Raw genomic sequence first — 23612 nt, forward strand, 5'->3', positions numbered from 1 at the left:
GAACCGTGATTTGTTACCTCCTGTCTGCTTTCCACTTAGCTTCTGTAAGGGTTAAATGATTGAGCCTGGTCAGAAAGCATCATGTGCTCATTATTGCTTATCATTACAATGAGTTATAACACCGGTTTAAAAATGTTGGTCCCTACCTGTTACTTTGAAGAAAGCCCAAAACTCTAAACTGTTAGAGCTTCAATAAGGTCTTAGATGATTTCATCTCAACTCAACAAAAAGAAAACAAAGAGCAGTGGGAGCTCTAGGCCCTCGACTAATTACATAGCAAACAGCAATGGATTTATCCTCACTGAACACTTGTTCTCCACCCACCCCACCCTCACTCGCATCCTTATTTCCCACTTTTAGTAACTCTCTCGCACTTTCACATGGCCTCTTGGGATCAATAATTTGCAGTTTCCACAGAACAGTATCGGTCCAACCATGTAATTCTGCAGAGGAAGAGGCTGCAACTCAGAGGAGAGTAAGTCAAGCATTAGTTGGCACCCAACTGAAAAGGGAACCCAGGTCTTCTGATTCTTGTGCTGTGACTTTTCTCAGGGTTACAGGTTCTCACATATGAAAAGGACTTTCATCTTATCAGAGAAAGAAAGTTAATAAAGCCTAACCATCTTAAAATCAGTACTCTAAAAAAGGAATGCTGTAATATATATGAAAATGTTGCTTCTCCTCCAAAACAAAACAAAAACTAAAACTAATGGCTTAGCTATGTAAGAAACTGTGTACTACTATACTTTAGAATTACATGAACCATATGAGCAGGCAGTGGTGCCGTGGATAGAGCACCAGACTGGGACGCAGAGGACCCAGGTTCAAACCCCAAGGTCACCAGCTTGAGTGAAGGTTCACCAGCTTGAGTGTGGGGTTGCTGGCTTGAGCGTGGAATCATAGACATGATCCCATGGTCGCTGGCTTGAGCAAGAGGTCACTTGCTCTGCTATAGCCCCGCCCCCATCTCCCCTTGAGTCAAGGCACATATGAGAAAGCAGCCAATGAACAACTAAGGTGCCACAACGAAGAATTGATGCTTCTCATAGCTCTCCCTTCCTGTCTGTCTCTCCCTATTTCTCTCTCTCTCTCTGTCACAAAAAAAAATTAATAATAGAATTACATGAACCAAACTGAAAATTATGGTCAAATTTTAGAATGGAACCAGGACTAGGAATGATTGTCAGGCAAAAAGGATATTAACAATATAAAAAAAATATGTGTAATGCTTATAGAAAATGTATCCCAGCATCCCTCATGGCAGAGAGATTTCAAAGAGAAGCCCAGGAACACTTCAGTCATTGATCTTTATCCTCTCTAGCCTGCATGCAGTTGTATCCAACCAACACAAAGGTAACACTGTCTGTTTCGTCAAGTCTGCCTGGTACAGCTGACGGGCGATGGAGTTCCCCCTTATACTGTCACTCCGGGCCACATGACACTTGTCCACAAGTACCCAGGGGAACTGCAAGGTCTCAGTGCCCTCAACTTTTCCAATTGTACTTAAAAAGCAAAGTAGTCCAGGAAAAACTGGCAGACTCATTTACAATCTTCCCTGAGTAGCCTCCCTGAATTCTACAAAGAACAAAGCGTGAACAAGAACACGCAGGTCCGTCCTGGCTCTCACCTTTCTGGGTCACTGGCAGCCCTGATACTTGGTAATAGTTGCTACAGAATGTTCACCAAAAGTCCAGGACTGATTCTTCACAACCAGACGGAGTGAGTGGTTTCTATGAGGCTAATTTAATTATTAGAAATACAGAGCAGCAATACAGAATGATGGTTCACTCATTCATTCATTCATTCATTCATTCATTCAACAATGATTTATGCTGAATTACCCATGTTCCAGGCCTTGTTCTGGGCACTGGCAATAAAACAGAGAAAGGAGAAAAATAATACAATATTGACGTTCTCGTGAGCTGAAATTCTAGTGGGAAGAGGCAGGTTCTAAACACATACACATAGAATTCTTCAGGTGACGGTTAATACCATGAAGGGAAGGAAAGAGTAAGGAGGACATAGGATGAGGACAGGGTACACTGCTTTATCAGCATCGTCAGAGAAGGCCTCTGGCATTGGAGAGCTCATCTGAATGACATAAGGAGGAGGTGCATATGTCCAGAACGAGCGTCACAGGCAGAGCGGACAGTCAGGAGGTCTGACTTACGGCACAGAGAGGGGCACTCCAGGAGCAAAGCCCACGAAGAGAAACTTGGTATCAAAGTCAGTCGCTTGCCAACATAGCAGCACCAGAACCACACTGCGCCTTGCGGGCCCTGTTTAGTCTTTGGAAGGTCTGAGAAGGGTATGATCTCCCTATGGTTTTATAGAGTCCAGGTTCTGGGTTTACATCGTCTGAGAAGGGTATGATCACCCTATGGTTTTATGGAGTCCAGGTTCTGGGTTTACATCTGGAAAGTTACTTTTCCCATCTGTAAAATGGGGATAACAATGGTACTGGTCTCCTGGGATTGATGGAAGGGTTAAGTGAGATACTTCCTAGAAAGTTCTTGGTGTGTAGTTAGATTTACCAGTGTTAGCAGCTACAGTTGTGGTGGATGACAATTTGCTTCCAAGGAACAGAGTTAGTAGGAGATATGAACTGAAGATCCGAAGGACCAAAGTTATCTAGCACTTAATAGATCACTGACTTCGAACTACTTACCTTAAATCCCGAAGGAAGAAACAACACTGAAAAAAATATCAATGACAGGCACGATGCAGCAAGATTCCCTAAAACTGAGATTGCTCTCCTTGATACATATTCTTAGAGGGGATTTAGTGGGACATATTGGCAACAGTGGAGGGTAATATGTGTACTGGGCTTCAATGATTATAATAACACAGAGATTTCATCCCCCAAGGCATCAGAAAACTGTTTTATGGAAGTAAGTTGGTGACATATTTCTTTGGGGAACTCAACTTATTACTGAATAGAACTATTTCTGATACCATGACCAAGATTTGTTCTAAAATATTTCTGCCTTATAACTTATTATTATTTCTCATTCCCCCAAAAGTATATTTTCTATATACTTTCCTACATTTTACAATCTTATTTTTCAAACTCCATTTCTTTCATTCTCTCAAAAATAACCCGCCCACCAATTCACTTCCATTTTTCAATTTTCAATATTTGATAGCTGGATCCAGTTTCTAACACCACCAATAATTCCCTCAACTCAAGGCCTTCGTGCCTCTCTCCCTTCAGAACATTTAGTGTTTACCTGCCTATCTTACAAGAAAAGCGATCGGAGATCACCCTTCTAAGAGGAGTTAACGTCAGGGTTTGTCACAGTAATGGGCTCTGAAGTTGTCAATGACCTGCTGAGTGACCTTAGGCAAGTTGCCCACCCTCTCTGGATTGTTCTTTAATAGTGATGATTGACCTTATAATGGAGGAATCACTCATAAATCTGACTGTGAAACATTTAGTCAATATAGAGTGCTTATAAATATATATTTATCAATATACAATTCAGTTTATCTAAGATGTGCATAATCACAGAAACCCCTGTCTGGACCCCAGAATAACAGTCAACATTACATCTAAAATGGTCTTTTCCTCTTAATATTTACAAATATCACCCTTCTGAGATGGTCTAGGTTTCTTACCCTAAGTGAGGGGGATGAATGAGATCAGCGCAGGTGTAGATGCCTACAAGAGCCTGCATGTTAGCATGAAAGACCATCAGTACCACCAATATGACTACTTGATATTTTCAGATGAAAATAGCGTCAGTGCAAAAAGAGACATTGTGGCGGCTACTTTAGATCAGATGGCCTTTGATGGCCTCTCTGAGAAGACGACACAGGCTGAGGACTGGGGGTGGCTGTGCACTGGAAACAGCAAAAAGTACAAGTGGAAATTAGGGTAGTAGAGGAGCCACAAGAAGGTCACCTGCTTACAGCTCAGAAGGCGATGAATAGAGAGAATCAAGCAGGGGCAAGATGAGGTCAGGCTTTCCTTGGAGTACAAAGTGAGACGTTTGGGTTTTGTCACGTGTGAGATGGGTAAAGCAAAAGCATATCACAACCTGGCATTTTCAAAGAAATGTTTTGGCTGCTGACTGGAGAATAAACTCTAGAGAAGGACAGAAGTGGCCAGAGCAGTAGTGCAGTCAGGTGGTAAGTTGGGCGTGGACTAGGGACTCCGGCTGGGAGCCGTTCATTCCTGGGCTCGACTTGTCTGTCAGTGACGAATACTTGGAGGCTATGATCGAATTATCATTTGCTCCAAAGCATAGTAATCTAGTATTAGTTCTGTGAACATTTTATAATAATTTCTATTTATTATTTATAACATTTCTAGCTATAATGTGTAACTTCTTCAATTTATACACTTTGGCACAATTTTTAAAAATCTTTTTTTACATTTTATTTTTCTTTCTTTCTGTTATTTTTTAATCATCAAGTGAGAGGTGGGGAGGCAAAAACAGACTCCTGCTTAGCAACTGGGCTATTTTAGCGCCTGAAGTGAGGCCATGTAGCCATCCTCAGCACCCAGGGCCAACTTGATCAAACCATTGGAGCCATGACTGTGGGAGGAGAGAGAGAGAGAGAGAGAAGGAGAGAAAGAGAGAGAAAGAGAGAGGAAAGAGAGAAGGAGGAGGGGTGGAGAAGCAGATGGGCACTTCTCTTGTGCGTCCTGACTAGAAATCAAACCCACGACTTCTACATGCCAGGCCAAGAAACGCTCTACTATTGAGTCAATAGGCCAGGGCCAAATTTTATTTTTCAATTACAATTTACCTTCAATATTATCTTATATTAATCTCAGGTGTATCGTATAGTAGTCAGACAATCATATAATTTCCCAAGTAATCCCTTTGATATTTCCAATACCCACCTGGCCCTATATATAGTTATTGCAATACTATGTATATTAACTGTATGTTCTATGCTGTACTTTACAACCTGGGCTATTTTGTAACTACCAGTTCAAACTTAGCATAATTTTAATTCCAGGCCTGATTCTCCTTATTTACTTAGGATGGGGCAATTCCTGAGACACTCTGGTGACAGATACACTGTGGCGAGTGTGGTTTCTTTGACATTGAGGATGCGGTTTTTATAATCAACATAAATAATTCAGCAGTGTACCAGCTGTGCTTTATTATTATCGTTTACTTCAACTTGAACTACAGTTTGGGAGTTATGGACACTCTTTTTTTTTTTTTTTTAATTAACAGAAGCTCATCCATCATGTTGTATCCATGGGATCTACAAGGTTATAAAGTTTTCTATTGATAGCAACAATCACGATTCAAAATAAGAATCTGTATTTTATTCCGCTGACATCTAACCTTAGCTAGAGCCCGGCACCTTCAGATCGATTTTTACAGGAAGTGATCTTAAAGCACAAGGCTGGAAATGAATGCCGGCTCAGGGGCTGAAGGCAACTCACTTTCTGTCTGCTCCCCAGAAGAAAAATGATCGGTACTGTGTGTTGTGTGTCAAAGCCGCCCAGAGGGGTGGCAAGGGAATGACAGAACGCCGCAACATTTACACATCAGGGTGTGCGAGCCTAGTGCTCTCAAAGCGAAGTACGATCTGCCCAAGTCCTGCCCAGAGATTGCGTCGGGAAAGGAGTCTCCAGGACTCATGAACTCACTCAGTCTGCAGCTCTTTACCGAGCATCACTCAGGTGGCTGGCTGTGATTAGAACTTCCCTCCTGCACCACAATGTAAATTCTTGTGTCTCTTGCCAATTCCACCACCTTGCACACCAACCTAATCAGTCTTTCCATCCCTGTACATGACGATGGGACATTTTCAAAATGTTAAGAGGTTTTTCTAGAATGAGCTTCCCCAGGACAGAGACCAGTTCTAGACAGTCTCCTTTGTATAGTGCCTAGCATTAAGTAATCAGGCATTTGCCAAATGTTCCTGATAACGATGTGGCTAATGAGAATCAATTACTATTTTCATACCTCCAAAGGCTTGATTTCAACCCTTGTTTGCTTAAAATGTTTCTAAAAATCTTGAGGCGGACCTTCCTTTCTGCCACAGCTGGGTTTTTATACAAATTACGAATAATAAACTAATCTTCCTTAAAACTCAGGCTGTTTAATGAGCTTTAAAAAAATTCCCACCAACAGTGAATGAGGGTTCCTTTTTCTCCACAGCCTCTCCAACATTTGCTATTACCAGCCCATGTTCATTGCAGCATTGTTCACAGTGGCCAGGACATGGAAACAACCAAAAAGCCCTTCAATAGATGACTGGATAAAGAAGATGTGGCACATATACACTATGGAATACTACTCAGCCATAAGAAATGATGATATCGGATCATTTACAGCAAAATGATGGGATCTTGATAATATTATACGAAGTGAAATAAGTAAATCAGAAAAAAACAAGAACTGCATTATTCCATACATAGGTGGGATATAAAAGCGAGACTAAGAGACATTGATAAGAGTGTGGTGGTTATGGGGGGTGGGGGGAGAGGGAGAGGGAAAGGGGGAGGGGGAGGGGCACAAAGTAAACTAGATAGAAGGTGATGGAGGACAATCTGACTTTGGGTGATGGGTATGCAACATAATTGATTGACAAGATAACCTGGACATGTTATCTTTGAACATATGTACCCTGATTTATTGATGTCACCCTAATAAAATTAATAAAAAAATAAAATAAAATTCAAGCATTGATACACTTTTGAAGAGGCAGAACTTTATTCAATAAGCGGGCATAGCTCTCAGCAAAAGACACGGGCCAAGTTTGGTGACAATTAAGTAAATATTTGATGTACTCAGCATGACAAACTTCTAGGATCTGTTGGTAGTATTCTGGAGGAGGACTGGGTACTTTTCAGATTCTGGAAGAGCCTCTGGGAATCCAACCTCACAGTGCAGATTCAATAAAACACCTCCCCATTAAGATGAGGCAGCTGTAATATACAAAGCCCTACTCCAGTGCTGGTGTGCAGGGAAGAGAAGCAATGGGAGAGGACATGTCTGAAAGAAGCAGAGGATTACCGTCTAGCATCCGGCAAGGTACTCTGACCGACGTACCTCCCTACTGTACAGATGGCAAAAATATGCTCCAAGGATGGGGGGAAACTGCCCATGCTCGCACCGCTGGTAGCAGGCAGAACTAGGTTTCAACTGTCTACCTGATCCAAAATCTACATCTGTAACCTCTGTCTTATACTATCTCCCCAACATACCACCCAGGAATGAACTGAATAGTGGGGTCATCCCCAAGCTGTGCTCCTCACCAATCTGTGTCCCTCTGGTATAACTGTGACCAAGGGAGTTGGTTTTTGACAACTTATTAAACCTTTACGAGCACTCCAAGAACAGACAGAGAGCTCCTCTTAAAGATCCAGATAAAGCCATCCAATATTTCCAAGCTGAAAAATTTCTCGGAAGTATTTCACACTTCAGCCATATGGTAGTTAAAAAAAATTATTAACTAGAGTAGCCTTGGGACTAAAAAACTAAAAAAAAAATAATCTTTTTGTGTTAAAAAAAGAAAAAAATGTCTGAAAACCTTTCTACGTTGAGGAGTTCCTATATCTTGGGTCATCAAAGGACATCAAAGGGCAAACTCTCTAAAGGACCATCTCCCTGACATTTATGATGGGGGGGTGGAGGGAGGAAGGAAGAAAGCTTGCTATAGATTCATATTCTTGGGCCTCTTTTTCAGAGCTTTTAATCCAACAGGTCTAGGAATCTAAACTTTATAAACGTCCTAGATTTAGGACAATCCATTGTGAGAAGAGGTTTAGAGTGTCTGAAACCCATGAGGATAAACAAGGAGAAGCATAACAAACAAGTAGCAGAAAGAAAATGTTCTGTGACTTAAAAACATTTTTTTCCAAGTGAGAGAAGGAGAGGCAGAGAGACAGACTCCCACATGTGTCCCAAAAGGGATCCACCTGGCAACCCCCACCTGGGGCCTATCCTCTGCCCATCCAGGGCCATGTTTGCAACTGAGCTCTTTTTAGCACTGGAGGTGGAGGCTCCACAGAGCCATCCTCAGTGCGCAGGGCAGATGCTCTTGAACCAACTGAGCCATGGTTGTGGGAAGGGAAGAGAGGGAGAGAGGGAGGGAAGGAGGAAGGGAGGGAGGGAGGGAGGGAGGGAGAGAAAGAGAGAGAGAAAGAGAAGCAGGGGTCCCGGGACATCCACATGCCTAGCCGATGCTCTACCACTGAGCTAACTGGCCCGGGCCTTTCTTTTTGTGTGTGTTAGAATAAAAAGCAATGGATCAAAAATAATCTGCATTCCTCTCTATATGAGAGTGCAGAATCGGGTGCTACCCTAAGAACCAAACAGTACCCCTCCTTTCAACAGCTGAGTAATGCCCTTTAAAGAGGACACAAAGAAACAATGAATGACTTTCTAACCGAACGGTACAAAGGTCCAGTGGGAAGACCTTGACCCTAGAGACAGCAAGATCTTCATTCACGTCCTGCCTGAAGCATTCACAAGGCAACCTACAAGCAATGTCTCTATCTCCTCTAAGTTTTAGTGTCTTTTTCTGCAACATGAGAACAACAGTACCTAACACTTGCAGTTGTAGCAAAGATTAAAATAACTATTATGACTTTGGCACTCTATTGCTGTTTAACAAATATCTATTCATCTATGTGCTCCCTGTCAGAAACCAAGGATCCGAGGGTTATAAATATATTCTAAGTTGATGAATCCCACCCCCGGTCTTTAACCTTTTCATAGAGAAGAGCTTGCATCCATTATTTTTTAACGGCCAGAAAAGAAAATTAATTAACATCTTAGTCATTTGTCCCAGTCACATAATTTATATTAGGAATGCCTTCTTTAAAGTCCACCTAATAAAACTGAAGCCTATTATGTATCCACATGTACTTATAGAGAAGAGGAAAAAAATTAAAATGAGATAGTTAAGGTAGTTAAAGACCAATGGTTTAACAGCAAGAGAAGAGAAACTGCAAATTGGTTGCCATCCCAACTAAATATCCTTAGAATAGATTTCTTACCCAGTATCCTATCAGTCACCAGTGGATTGCTAATAATTATGGTGCCAATTGCCCTCTGATATTGGATAACCTTTAACTTATTTGGCCAACACGTATTTAACATTTTTGATTGTATGCCACAGGCCCTGTAAATACCTTGGACACAGAAATGAATATGAATTGGCCCATTTCTCTTTGGGACATCTGAGGGCAAGCTCATCTAGAGTGAAATCTAAGTGACTCTCGTTCTGATGTTCAATAGAGGCAGTAAATGCTTAAATTCTCTGCCTGTAGATTTTCTGTGGCTGCTCTTGGGTTACCTATGTATTTCCTCAACTTCAACAAGATGCCTGCAGAATGGCATTTAGTTCACCTGGTTCTACCAACCTGATCTTGGTCATTCTGCAGGGAATATGACCAAGGCTTTGGTAAAATTTCCTATAAATAGTCAGATATTGAATATGCACCATAGCATCTGTCATGCAATTAATCAACTCTGCCATTGTTGCAGGAAAGTGTTCATAGACAATACGTAAATAGATGGGTGAAGCTGTGTTCCAATAAAACTTGATGCAAACAGGTGGCAGGCAGATTGTGATTATAGCTTGCTGACCCTGTTTGAAATTCTGGCTTCTAGCTTTTTAGACCAGAATTCCGAGTTGGCTGGCCTTACCTTCATATCCTGAGATGACACATGCACACACACATACATACACAACTAAATAATCTGGGGTGAGGGGAATAGCAAAACAAATTTTTTTAAGTTATGGTTCTGCAGAGAGACGGCTTTCTAAAGACTTTATTTTAAGTGAGAGGAGGGGAGATAGTGAGACAAATTCCTCCATGCACCCTGACTGGGATCCACCTGGCAACCCCTATCTAGGGCCAATTCTTAAGTACTAAGCTATTCTAAGCCCCTGATGCTGATGTGCTCAGACCAACTGAGCTATCCTCAGCACCCAGGGCCGATACTTAAACCAACTGAACCACTGGCTGTGGGAGGAAAGAGGAAGAGAAGGAGGATAGGGAGGAGAGAGAAGCAGATGGTAGCTTCTCCTGTGTGCCCTGACCGGCAATCGAACCCAGGACATCCATACGCTGAGCTGAGTCTCTATCCACTGAGCCAGCAGCCAGGGCCTCCAAAAGAATCTTAGTAAGAATAGGATGAAATTCAATTACATTGCCTGACAATAAAGCCAAGGCCTAGATTTGGAGTCTTGTGCTGAATAATCCCCCAAACAAAAAACGAAGACATAAAAGATAATACCTCCATAGACTCAAATTCCATTCTGATTATACTAAATAACTATCACCATATATACATTAGAATTTATATCACTCTGCCAACCAAAGCCAGGTAATATGTAGAAATACCTGTTGAAAATCCCAGAAGACCCCCATCAGATAACTTAGTTGGTTAGAGTGTCCCCAATATGCCAAAGTCGTGGGTTCAATCTCTGGTCATGGCATATACAAGAATCCACCAATGGCCCTGGCCGGTTTGCTCAGTGATAGAGCATCGGCCTGGCATGCAGGAGTCCCGGTTCGATTCCCAGCCAGGGCACACAGGAGGAGCACCCATCTGCTTCTCCACCCCTCCCCCTCTCCTTCCTCTCTGTCTCTATCTTCCCCTCCCGCAGCCAAGGTTCCATTGGAGCAAAGTTGGCCAGGGCACTGGGGATGGCTCTATGGCCTCTGCCTCAGGCGCTACAATGGCTCTGGTTGGAATAGAGCAACGCCCCAGATGGGCAGAGCATCGCCCCCTGGTGGGCATGCCGGGTGGATCCCGGTGGGGCGCACGGGGGAGTCTGTCTTTTTTCCCCGTTTCCAACTTCGGAAAAAAAAAAGAATCCACCAATGAATGCATAAATAAATGGAGCAACAAATCTCTCCTTCTCTCTCTATTACTCTCCCTCTAAAATCAATATAGGAAGGAAGGAAGGAAGGAAGGAAGGAAGGAAGGGAGGGAGGGAGGGAGGGAGGGAGGGAGGGAGGGAGGGAGGGAGGGAGGGAGGGAGGGAGGAAGGAAGGAAGGAAGGAAAGGGAAGGAAAGGAAGGAAGGAAGAAAGGGAGAGAGAGTGAGAGAGAGAAAGAAAGAAAGAAAGAAAGAAAGAAAGAAAGAAAGAAAGAAAGAAAGAAAGAAAGAAAGACCCAGAAAAGTTTGACATAAGACGTCCCAAGCAGGCCTGGGAGATACCCACCCAGTCAGCTCCCCTTGACATTTGTAGAAAGTCATTGAAATTTTAGAGCAAGCAGATGTCTTTCAATTTGATTTGATTTCATAAGAGCCACTCACCACCAACCTGAGACATATGTCTGATCTATATAAGTACGTTATAAGCCCCAAGAGCACCTCTGAATGAGGGGTGAGCTTGATAAATGTAGAATATATTATCAGAAGTGTTAAAAACCACCTTTATATTTTTCCCCTTTGAAACTGTTTCATTTCTCTTGGATCTTGTAGATTTTATGACTTGTTCAAAGACTGAATGAGAAATCTAGAAACTGATGTGCACAGTCATTAAAAAAAAAAAAGAAAGAAAATTAGCAAATCTATTAACCAAAGGTCCAGGCAGTATCTCTGTTGCTCTCTACTCCTTTCTTTGACTTAAGCTTCTCTGATGCACCAGGGTAAATAAAATAAATAAAAAATAATGATGCTTCAGACCTTTAACAGGTAAGCTGACCCTTCAGAGAGTGTCGCAGGAGAAAGAACCTGGTTGGCTCAGTTTTTATATGTTGGCATCTCTAATCAAGATACAAAATCAGCCTGACCTGTGGTGGCGCAGTGGATAAAGCGTCGACCTGGAAATGCTGAGGTCGCCGGTTCGAAACCCTGGGTTTGCCTGGTCAAGGCATATATGGGAGTTGATGCTTCCAGCTCCTCCCCACTTCTCTCTGTCTCTCCTCTCTCTCTCTGTCTCTCCCTCTCCTCTCTAAAATGAATAAATAAATAAAATAAGCTTTAAAAAAAAAGATACAAAATCATGCTCAAACTTGATAATGCATGCATAGCTAGGGCACTGAGTCAATCGGTTGTTATCTTCCCTGCTGAGAACGTCAGTCATTTCTCAGGCCACTGGTCTATAGCATTACTTCCACTCTAATTCTGAGAGCTAAGCAAGTTGTTTTCACTTAGTCCTCTCTCCCTTAATCCATCTCTTCCTCCTTCCTTTTTTCTTTCTCTCATCCTAAACACACTTATGGTGGTCCTATCACGTGTTAGAAGACGTGGGGCTCTTGGAGTCTAGTAATAATAAAAACTTAACATTCTATGCCTTTATAGATTCTGAATCATCTAGCCACAGCCTACTGTGGAATGAATGTCTTTTCTCCCCTCAAATAGAGTTCTGAGATTCTGAGATGAGATTATCCAGTTGGTGGATGAGGCATCTTAACCTTAACATTTTTATTTTTGGCTCTTTTAAATTTATGGACACTATTTAGGGAGATTTCAATTCCTGTTAAAAATATGTGCAACTGATCTACACTTAGGAGAATTTAATCATGTCTTGGTGACAAATTTAGCTTAAAGCAGAAGCTTCACTTAGGACTTCCAAGTAAATTCCTGTTGAAAAGGTCGATCTCTAATATTTGTCAGTTAAAGCCCATACCAGACAAATTAAATTCTCCAGCACTCGTCTGGTGCACAAACACTGTCAACGCCAACCACCACCAGCGGTTGTCCATTAGGAAAACCACCCAAAACAACAACAGAATCCGAGAACATTTTTAAAAGACTTGAATATGCATTTATTCAAGAGTTAGATTTTTTTTTTTCTCATACTAAAAAGCTACAATGGTAATGGAAAAACAGAACATTACCTTACTGGATAATTAAAATCAATGCAATGCCACAAGCATCTGAACAGCTATTGTTGAGAAAGGAAGTCGGGGGGAGGCTGGAAGCCCTTACTGAAGCTTATGAATCCTCTGCGGAAACAAGAGCCCCCGAACAACTGGAAACTAACAAACAATCATCATCAAGAACAAAATTGAAAAGAAATCATGATCTTTATATAATGCTAAAGACTGTGTATTTTGGTGACGTGAATATGAATATTGTTTTGGATTGTGGAGAAAGCTTCATGGAACAAAAAGCATATTAAATAGTCAATTTAGACAGACTGCTATAGTAATGACATTAGGGGTATCTTCTTATGCTCCTCTGTGCTTTTTGATTTTCTACATTCTACATGAATTATTTTATTAAAAAGACAACTAACAATATTTAAAGAGAGAGCTCGGATAAAAGACACAAAAAAAGAATTCTTCAATGTCGTCAGGTCAGTCTCAGATCAAACAGGACTGGATGTCTTGGTCTCTCTGCTTTTTACCCCTCAATTATTAAATGGTTCATAATTTGCTCTAAAGAAAAGGACTCATGGCCAAATATCTAAAGGCAATTTTTGCCCATGCTTTCAGCAGCCAAGGACTGAACCTGGCAGTGCACTGATTGTCTCAGCAAATGAGCAGCTGATCAAGCTCTGAACACCACTGAGGAGGAGGAGAAGGAAGGAACACTTTGAGCAGAGGGAAGACTGGGATGCCCATTGCTTCATTTACATGCTTATCTTCCAATAGAGGGGAAGATCCAGTAGTGGCAGCCCAGGGGTATTTTTTTCTTAGAAATTCGTAAAATCAAATATTACTCACACACACACACACACACACACACACACACACACACACACACACACACACATCTTCATCTCGGGCTGAGTTGCAACCCTAACTAAGCTGTCCCAAGATTACAGAGGAGCCTGTCTCTCCCAAGTGCCCTGTGATTACTATTGATCCACTCAGCTCATTGCAAACTCAACATTACCAGGCTGGTCATGAAAGAAGGATGGATGTTATTAAAGATCCTGAGTAGCTGCCCTGCAGGTATCGGTCATTAGAAGTAAACTCAATATACTGACTTTCAAGCATAGACAATGATTATGTGGCACATCCATCTCCTTCCAGAATCTAGAACCTCTGATGTCCAAAAATACAGATGGCTTTAGTGGAAAGCACCTACCCTCAAAGTGTGATATGGAAGTTCGATTTTATTAGACAATACAAATAACTGAGCAAAGCTGGAATAGCTGGATGCAATAGCCAACAGTTCTTTATTAAGCTATCATGTATCCAGGGCTATGCTGACCAGTAAACAGAGAAGGCTCAGAAAAAGATAACTAGAGACATAGGAGAGGCCTCTGACTTTAAAAGCATAATGGTCTATGTAGACCAGTGTTTGACAACTGCCAGTTGGCAATCCAGTATGCCAGAAGTTTCATGCCAGTCCACAAAGGGTTGTATGAAGATTATAGACCCAATGATCTTAGTCAAATTTGTTCATGCTCACGTTGATTTCTGCTTTAGCAGTCCTTAAAGTAATTCTCCTATTTGTACTGATATCCAAGTGTAAAAAGGTTGAAAACCACTGATGTAGATCAAAGAGCCAAAGTCTTCTGAAATATTAGATACAACAGGTTCACAAACATCAATAAAGTATTAATGTATACATATCAGTTACATAAGATAGTATTAATGTATTAATGATAGTTAATATTCACATCAATAATTGATCATGATTACAATATTTCAATAAATCTAATAAAATTCAGTAAGTTGTTAAAACTATGAACTGTTGGGTCGCTCATAGTGCCCTATGCCAGAGCCAACCATGGCCCTGAACCATTGCCTGGCCTCTGCCCACAGGCTGCTGGCACTGAAGCGGGCTGCACAGTGGAAAAGAAAAAAAAAAAAAAGAAAAAGAAAAAAAACAACAACTATGAACTGTTGATAAGGTAAGATGAAATAAAAATGTGTTAACTTATACTATTTTGAGATAACGTCACTATTTGATTTCAGCAATAATTCATACAACTTTCCTTATAGTATTCTGGGTTAAAAAGAATGAAGATCAAGATGGCAAAAATCACACCTGACATTTAATAATCTTAGATGGATTAAAAGGTTATTGGAAAATGAAAAATGTTATTACTGCGGTACAGAGTCAAAAGACTAAATTTAATGTAACTTCCCAGTAAAAAAAAGCCAATAAAAAGTCCTTGGCACATAGTAGGCTTCCAAAAAGTAGTAACTGTTATTAGTAGGACAAATAATTAGCTTACACAACAGTCGCCCAGTGACAGTTGACAGAATCAATCTAAAAAAGAAACAGGATCTAGGGATGAACACTTCAAAGACTCACTTTCTTAAGCTACAGTCTCTAATGTTTAAATGACTATAATTTTCATTACAAATGCATTGTTTCCAAAAGTGTCGGCAATCTATTGAGTACCCTGTATTTTTGTATAATTTCTCTCGCATACGGATACACTCTCTCTGAAGACGAAGCAGCCATGTGGAAAAAGCCACAAAACTGCCTGCTCACCCGGTCTGGCTTCTACTTCTCCCTCTATCAATGACTTACTGGGTGACATGAAGCTAATCCCCTACGTTCTGGACCTTGGTTTTATCAACTATAAATAGGGGCAGAGCTGGCATCTCCCTGATTCCCACAGTGTCATGGAAAATCCTACAAAGGAAATAGAATCTGTGATGATTCTTAGAGGAAAACACGGAACATAAACACGTTTCCATTCTTCAGGAGTCAAGGCAGCATATTATTTCAAAGGCTGAGTGACAATAATAAAATAGTAGGAGCCTAATAAAGAGATAAAGTCTCCAGCCTTCTAATTTCATAGTCTCTTTTTAATCAGATCGGGGTGACTAAGGCCTGTTTAAAAATTAGAAGGTATTTGAGGGTAGCCTGTTCATTAAGGAGGTAAGAGCTTTATTCTTTTTTTAAACTCAACTTTCTTTTAAAATTATTTTTATTCAATTTATTACTGTGACACTGCTTAATAAGACTATATAGGTTTCAAGTGTATATTTCTATGATATTGTATGTTGCATCACTTGCTTTTTTTTTTTTTTTTTTCTGAAGCTGGAAATGAGGAGAGACAGTCAGACAGACTCCTGCATGCGCCCGACCAGGATCCACCCGGCACGCCCACCAGAGGTGACGCTCTGCCCACCAGGGGGCAATGCTCTGCCCATCCTGGGCGTCGCTCTGCCACAACCAGAGCCACTCTAGCGCCTGGGGCAGAGGCCAAGGAGCCATCCCCAGCGCCTGGGCCATCTTTGCTCCAATGGAGCCTTGGCTGCGGGAGGGGAAGAGAGAGACAGAGAGGAAGGAGGGGGAGGTGGAGAAGCAAATGGGTGCTTCTCCTATGTGCCCTGGCCAGGATTCGAACCCGGGTCCCCCGCATGCCAGGCCGACGCTCTACTGCTGAGCCAACTGGCCAGGGCCTATCACGTGCTTTTTAATGGTAGAAATAGTACTGAGTGAAATTCAAAAGATGAGGCCGTGATCAGCATAGGGGAAGTCATCAGCAGTCCTGTTTACCATGGATGTAGAGTCGGAGTTTTGCTGAATACCAGAAATGATAGATAACCAATTAGTATTTCCTGAATGAAAGTTTCAATCCTACTCTCACTATTGGGAAATCAATGAGACTGGTTACATTACGTAAAATGAGGGTAGCACTAGTTTGCTTTGTTGGCCTCACAGGCTTTCATTCAATGTCCAATTCAAGTGTCACTTCAATGATCCTCTCAGATAGAAATAACCTACGCTCTGTTGGACTGAGTATCCTATTTGCATACAAAAAGAAAAATACAGCCAATCACACAAGGCATGAAATGATGTCTTGTTTCCTCAATTACGTTGCAAGATTTTGTATTTTGTTTATTGATTGATTTTAGAAAAACAGAGAGGACAGGAGAAAGACAGACAGAGAAGCATTATTTGTTGTTTCATTTACTTGTGCATTCACTGATTGTTCCCATATGTGCCCTGACCGGGGATCAAACCCACAACCTTGGTATTTTCAGATGACACTGTAACTGACTGAGCTAACCGGCCAGGGCTTATGCTGTAAGCTGTTAAGATTCTGTAGAAGAACCCACATCCTAGCCCTAACCTAAAGCATTGTGTCAGGAACTAGGGGAATGGAATAGAACTCATGTTTAATAAATTAACCACAGATGTGAAAGAGTCTGGACAAGAGGAAAGTATTTCGATTGCAAGGTGCTGTTTTCAGTGGGAGGCCTGTGTGAAACAGAAACTGCTGGAGAATCATTATCTGCGAAACATTGAGGTCATTCTCATAAACCCTTTCTTTCGATAGGAGGTAAATTAAAAAGAAAAGGATGCCTGTCTTTGCATTATGTATTCAGAAAATAGATACAGTATAATTCAGGGGTCCCCAAACTTTTTACACAGGGGGCCAGTTCACTGTCCCTCAGACTGTTGGGGGGCCGCCACATACAGTGCTCCTCTCACTGACCACCAGTGAAAGTGGTGCCCCTTTCCGGAAGTGCGGCGGGAGCTGTATAAATGGTTTCAGGTGGTCACATGCGGCCCGCGGGCCGTAGTTTGGGGATGCCTGGAGAGAATGATGGGAGAAGTCAAGACGTTACTCTCTGAGACAGCAGGCTGAGGCATCCTAGGAATTATCTCCATTCTCGGGGTCCGCAGCAACCCAGACACATACTGACAGATAGTTGGAGCACTTTGTCTTATGACTTTTAGTAGCTCTAGTGGGCAGACAACCCGACCACGGCCCCTGCCAACTTCCCTGTGGGCAAACCACTAAGGAACCAAGATTTGTGGGCCTTGTCACCCCAAGTGCATTCCACTGCCCAAGAGCAATGGCACCATCACCCGTGATCTTGTTAGGAGCACAGCCTCAAACCACAGGCAGGCCTACAGAGAGCCCCCGATAGGTGGTGCACTCAGTAAAGCCAACGAAGCGCTGTCCTAGGTCTAAGGTGACATCAGCAAACCCTGTTCCTCTGGTACCTTTATAACCGTGTGTCCCAAAGTGCACTGTACAAAGGACACCGTGTGGGGTGAAAAATCTGGGTGTTGGTAACAGCACAGAATTCTGGGCTCTATCAAATACCACCTAGTGAATTAACTGCTGTGGGGAGGAGCAATCTGAATTTTTCAATAATCAGTCCAGATGACGTGATGCATATTTGGTGGGAATACTACATTATTCTTCCGTCGAGGCTGACTTTGAAGACTGCAAGTATATTTGTCTGCCCTCTCCCAATCTCATTCAGAATTCCGACATTTCCAGTTGACTTTCTTTTTCCTTCTCTTTATACAGATTGAACCTTTTTTTTTTTTCTATCTCCAAACCATGCTAGGATTGTTTTCTTCTAATAAAATGTCTACATTCCTGATTAAGGAATGCGATAAGCCTACTGTCAATTATCTAATTGATCAGACAACCTGATTAGACCCAGAAAGGGGCAGATTTCCTCTGTGGAGCCTTATTAACAAGGAGAAAACAAAACACGGGCCCATGTAATTAAAACGTGATCGCTGGTGATGAGTATGTAAAATCAGCCCTGAGAGGCATTAGTGATGGGAAAACTTTTCTAAATGACATTTTTTAGGGAAGAGAAAGGAACCCAAGGTGTGAATCAGTCAGTGGGGCGCTGGTAGGGGAGAATGCTGACCAGAATGCAGCACTTTTCTCAATTGTTAACTCACCAGGAACTTTGAAATTAACAAAACACACTGTTGCTTTTTGTTGTGGGGGAGCTTAGTCACTGGCCCCATTTGCGGTTATATGAATTATTCTTTTTACTGTACAGCAATGTTGAGAGTGGACTCGGGTGTATATTTCAACACGAATTGGATGAGTTGCCCTGGGGAGCAGAGTATGGAGCACCGATGCTACTTTGTAGTAACCGTGCTCATTCCAGCAACAAGGCCAGCACTCAGCATGTATTCGGGTTTCAAGGATTATTCCTTTAGAATTATTTACTATCTGTTTTCTTCTCTGACTCCTTTTTCAGTGGAACACATCTTCTGAAGTTATTCCACACTTGTGCGGCCCCCAGGCATTCAAGAATAGAAAGGTAATGTGACTGTGGTATTTTATACAACGAAAACATCTCGGTCCCAAGGGTGCTAAGAAACAGAATATTATTAAATAATTAAGATAAACTGTCATACTGAAGTGTTTGATTAAATTAATCAAGCTGATGATTGTTCTGGAGGGACTAGGAAGCTGTTTTGATAGTTCACCTGGTAAATTGTGCAGTGAACCCGTGGCTCCTTAGAAATTTCAAGAAAAAGTATTTTTGGATTAGAGATAAATAAATCGGCATATAGTTGATAGAGTGATCAGAATGAATGACAATGCCTGTGTAGAGTAGATGCCAAACACATGAGAGAGGGGACAGGTTTGATGTTCCAGTTCCTTTGACCCATTATCAATAAGCTAAAGTAATCGGAAGTGTCTATTCAAGTTTTCTTTAAAGTGAATGCAGTGATTTCCCCTTTGACAATTACACAGAATAACAGACAGAAACAGACCAAAAAAGAATCAACATTACAGAATTTCATTTTAATTTAACATTCACCTGAGCCAATCCATCCATTCTTTTTTAAATACTTAAAGGAGAATTAAAAGACCTTTAGCTTCATTTGACAATCTACCCCCATGCATAACTCACTTCCAAGATTGTATAGCTCTTCATTTCCTTGTGGGCAGGGAATAAACCATTCCTTCCACTATACCTTTTGCAATTTGGTGACCATCAACACTGCCTTAATTCTGACCAATTTATTCAAATGTAAATATCTGCCAAATTATATTTACATGTGACCCTGACTATGCATGACACAAAGCCTTCCATATGTCCCTGACTATGCATGACACAAAGCCTTCCATATGTCCCTGACTATGCATGACACAAAGCCTTCCATATGTCCCTGACTATGCATGACACAAAGCCTTCCATATGTCCCTGACTATGCATGACACAAAGCCTTCCATATGTCCCTGACTATGCATGATACAAAGCCTTCTCCATACCTGTGAGCAAAGTTTCCTGGCATTATATACCATATATGAGTTTCCTACCAGGCTAAGCAGCAAATATGAAATAAAATGGTATAGACTAAGATTTCCCTGGTAGTCAAATTAACCAGGATACCTGTCAACAGGTCAACCACACTCCTTGGTGACCCTAGAACTAAAGCAACAGTTCAAAAAGAATTGCAACTGCATGCTATTTCTCTGACTTGAAAACAACCTTTTGTTCTAAGTCACCTGGAGTTTGACTTATTTTAAACAGATGTGGCTGTTTACCCATTTCAAATCATCCCTAGACAATGCCCTCAATCACAGCAGAAATTAGCTGGGAAAACTTAGGGACTGTGTCATTTGTCTGCTCCATAGAACACCTAACACATTTCACTATTCCGTGTGAGTATTTATCAAAGTATTCTCACAGTCCAAAGCCTTTAAACTTGAAAAAAAAAAGGTTGGAGGCACATACACTGGGACTTTATCAAGGCCGATAATTCATCCATCCATCTACACATTCATTTATATCCATCCCACTTATTCCACAATCTTTCAAGGAATTTCCTCTGAAGGATTAAGATGTAAATATAAATAAGGACAGTTCTCACCCTTCTATGGTTCACAGTATATAATATTAACATTTTGAAAGGCTTTAAATAAATTAAACTCTGTCTATTATCTACAGAACTCCCATATCTCAAATGAAAAAAGTATTATGATCCTTTTCTAGTTTCTATAACTCCCTCAATAAATCACGGGGGGGAGGGAGACCTATTTGAAAATTTTATCAACTGTCCCCTACTCACACTCAAGGATAGAGCTTCTTTCTTCCAGAGTCTGGTTCAAAGGATAAAGCTTTTATCATCAGATACCAAAGCTGGTCACAGTCATAAATATTTTTAAAAATAGATGAAGTCAACAAAATAATTGAGAAACACTTCTTTAATATAAACGATTTAGTTCAGTTCAGAATTTGTAATGATACATTCAGCATAAAGTTACTTATCTATTTTCTCCTTCCCTATCTGTCCCAAAGCTCCTGAGGGCAAGGGCTATGCGTGCTTCTGATCATTAATGTATTAGTGTCACCTAGCACAGCACCTGGTGACATGCAATAATTATGTATGGAATGAATGAAATGAAGGAATGAATGAAAATACTGCAATATAATGTTACACACAAAAAAGTTGTGAACCCTAAACACCCTTTTGTTAACCAGTGTCACCCCAATAAGTTCAGTTCAAAAAAAAAGACGCTTTTGCCACATGCTTCATCTGTTCTAGTGTAATATAAGTAGAAAATTACTAAAGGTAATTTTAAATTGCAGAAACGGTAATCTCCTTGGTGTTTTGCTTTGTTTTGTCTTTCTCTAAAAGATTCCCAAAGAAATGTGAGCGGAAAGGAACAGGAGAAAAAGAGTAAAGGGGGGAGTTCAGCTCAAATGACAAAATGAACATTTTTATTCAATACTTCATGGTCTTCAGAAATGGATAATTATCTCGCCAGCTTTTCATGCCAGCGGCATGAGTTTGAATACATCATCAGTGCTGCTATAAGACATGAGTTTGCAAGTAAACAGGAAGTTTGCCTTATCAAATGAAGCTTTTTGTTTGCATCTAAGTTCTTCATTAATAACAGAGATGGACTTGCAACTCCTTACTACAGCTGTGGCTCTTTCCCTGACATATGGAGCTTCTTAAAGAAAAAGAAAAACACGGGTCCAGGGATTTCTTAGCAAATTCAATTCCTTTTATTGTCCGGAGGGGCGGGAGTGAAGCAGCAGGTGGCAAATTCACTTTTATGTAATAACTTTTGATCATGTGATATATTTTATTTCCAGTTAATAAAACTCAGTGAACAGCAAATTGGAGAAATCTGTCAGCATGGGGGGAGGTAGTAGGGTGTATGGAAGGGTGCTGATTCACTGCGCCCTGTAGGAAGACTTTTAACTCACTAGTTCCAGTCCAGGAGGCGAGCAATCTAAAGCAATTCTGGCCTGACCTGTGGTGGGGCAGTGGGTAAAAGTGTCGACCTGGAACGCTGAGGTCACCGGTTCAAAACCCCAGGCTTGCCTGGTCAAGGCATATATGGGAGTTGATGCTTCCTGCTCCTCCCTCTGTTCTTTCTATCTCTTTCCTCTCTCTGTCTCTTTCTCTCTCTGTGTGTCCTCTCTCTAAAAAGATGAATAAATAAAATTTAATAAATAAATAAATAAATTGTAAAGCAATTCTGTAGGCCAGGGGTCTCCAAACTACAGCCCTGCGGGCCGCATGCGGCCCCCTGAGGCCATTTATCCGGCCCCCACCGCACTTCCGGAAGGGTTACCTCTTTCATTGGTTGTCAGTGAGAGGAGCATAGTTCCCATTGAAATACTGGTCAGTTTGTTGATTTAAATTTACTTGTTCTTTATTTTAAATATTGTATTTGTTCCATTTTGTTTTGTTTTTTTACTTTAAAATAAGATATATGCAATGTGCATAAGGATTTGTTCATAGTTTTTTTTATAGTCCGACCCTCCAAAGGTCTGAGGGACAGTGAACTGGCCCCCTGTGTAAAAAGTTTGGGGACCCTTGCTGTAGGCTGTAGAGACCATCTCTATTAAATGAGGTGTGGTAATCTCAGGCCAGGTCCTTAAAAGAACAAATTTACAGGAATAACCCTGAGGCTGACAACAGCAATACTGGCGACCTCCCAAAAGGGATTACAAAGACTGTTGAATAAGCCTGTGCAGCCTATGAAGGAAGAGAAATTGAGAGACCTGTCCATCCACCAAGAAAAGGAGTTGCCCATGAGTTTCAAAGAAAGTTATACTTATATAGTTTTAGATATAATTACTACCAGCAAAACAAAGCTTTCAAATGGAGACTTGTTATTTTCTAACATTACTGACATTACCAAGAATGCGAACTCTGGAAGAAGAGCCAGGAGTTCTCGCTAGCTTCAGAAATGCTCTTTGCATTATCTTGGGCAAGGTGTTTTCCCACAAGCCTGTTTCTCAATCCACTGAGAAACATGTGTTTCCTATGGCTGTTGGGAGTATTACATGAGTCTTCTGCTGTTGTTGTAAATACTCAAACATACTAACTTTTCTCAGAATGAAAGTAACCCAGATATCAGCTGGCAGCATGCCTGACAGGACAACCAGGCTAACTTGGTCTAGTCAAGCTTTTAGACTTAGCGCATTCTCACCATAGTTCATTAGTAAGTTCAGTTAAGTTCCCTAAATTAGATGGTTTCCTCTGACTCAAATCCATTTTGGATTTTCTCTGTCCCATCGCCTTATAGCAGGGGTTTAAAAATTTCTAGGTGCTCCCAGAAGTTTATGGAAAACAGCAATTTCAGGATCCCAGTCCACTCAAGACACATTAATTCTTCAGTACATGGTCCATGAATTTTAGGTCAAGTAGGTTTTGTTTAAAAAGTAAAAATAAAGTTGGCAAAGAAAAAAGTGTAACCCTTATGCACTGTTTGTGGAATTATAAAATGGTACTACTGCTATGGGATACAATATGAATGTTACTCAAAAAAATCAAAAATAGAACTACCATATGATCCAGCAATTCCACTTCTGGGTATATATCCAAAATAATTGAAAGCAGAGTCTCAAAGAGGTATCTGCACACCCAGGTTCATAGCAGCACTATTCACAGTAGCCATGGGGTGGACGCAACCCAAATTATCCCTCAGGGGCTGAATGGATAAGCAAATGAGACATGTATAAAAGTGAACATGTCCCAGCTTTAACAAAGAAGAAAATCCTGTCATAC

At 41.1% G+C, this 23612-nt stretch overlaps 1 protein-coding gene and 1 pseudogene across 6 annotated transcripts in view; one reads left to right on the top strand and one right to left on the bottom strand.

Annotated features, from left to right (window-relative positions):
* Positions 1-23612, bottom strand: part of SORCS1 (sortilin related VPS10 domain containing receptor 1) — a 572181-nt gene that overhangs the window by 264565 nt on the left and 284004 nt on the right. The gene's annotated exons all lie outside the window — the stretch shown is intronic.
* Positions 14568-14692, top strand: LOC136311401 (small nucleolar RNA SNORA42/SNORA80 family; annotated as a pseudogene).

This window comes from Saccopteryx bilineata, chromosome 7, assembly GCF_036850765.1.
Source record: "Saccopteryx bilineata isolate mSacBil1 chromosome 7, mSacBil1_pri_phased_curated, whole genome shotgun sequence".
Taxonomy (NCBI): domain Eukaryota; kingdom Metazoa; phylum Chordata; class Mammalia; order Chiroptera; family Emballonuridae; genus Saccopteryx; species Saccopteryx bilineata.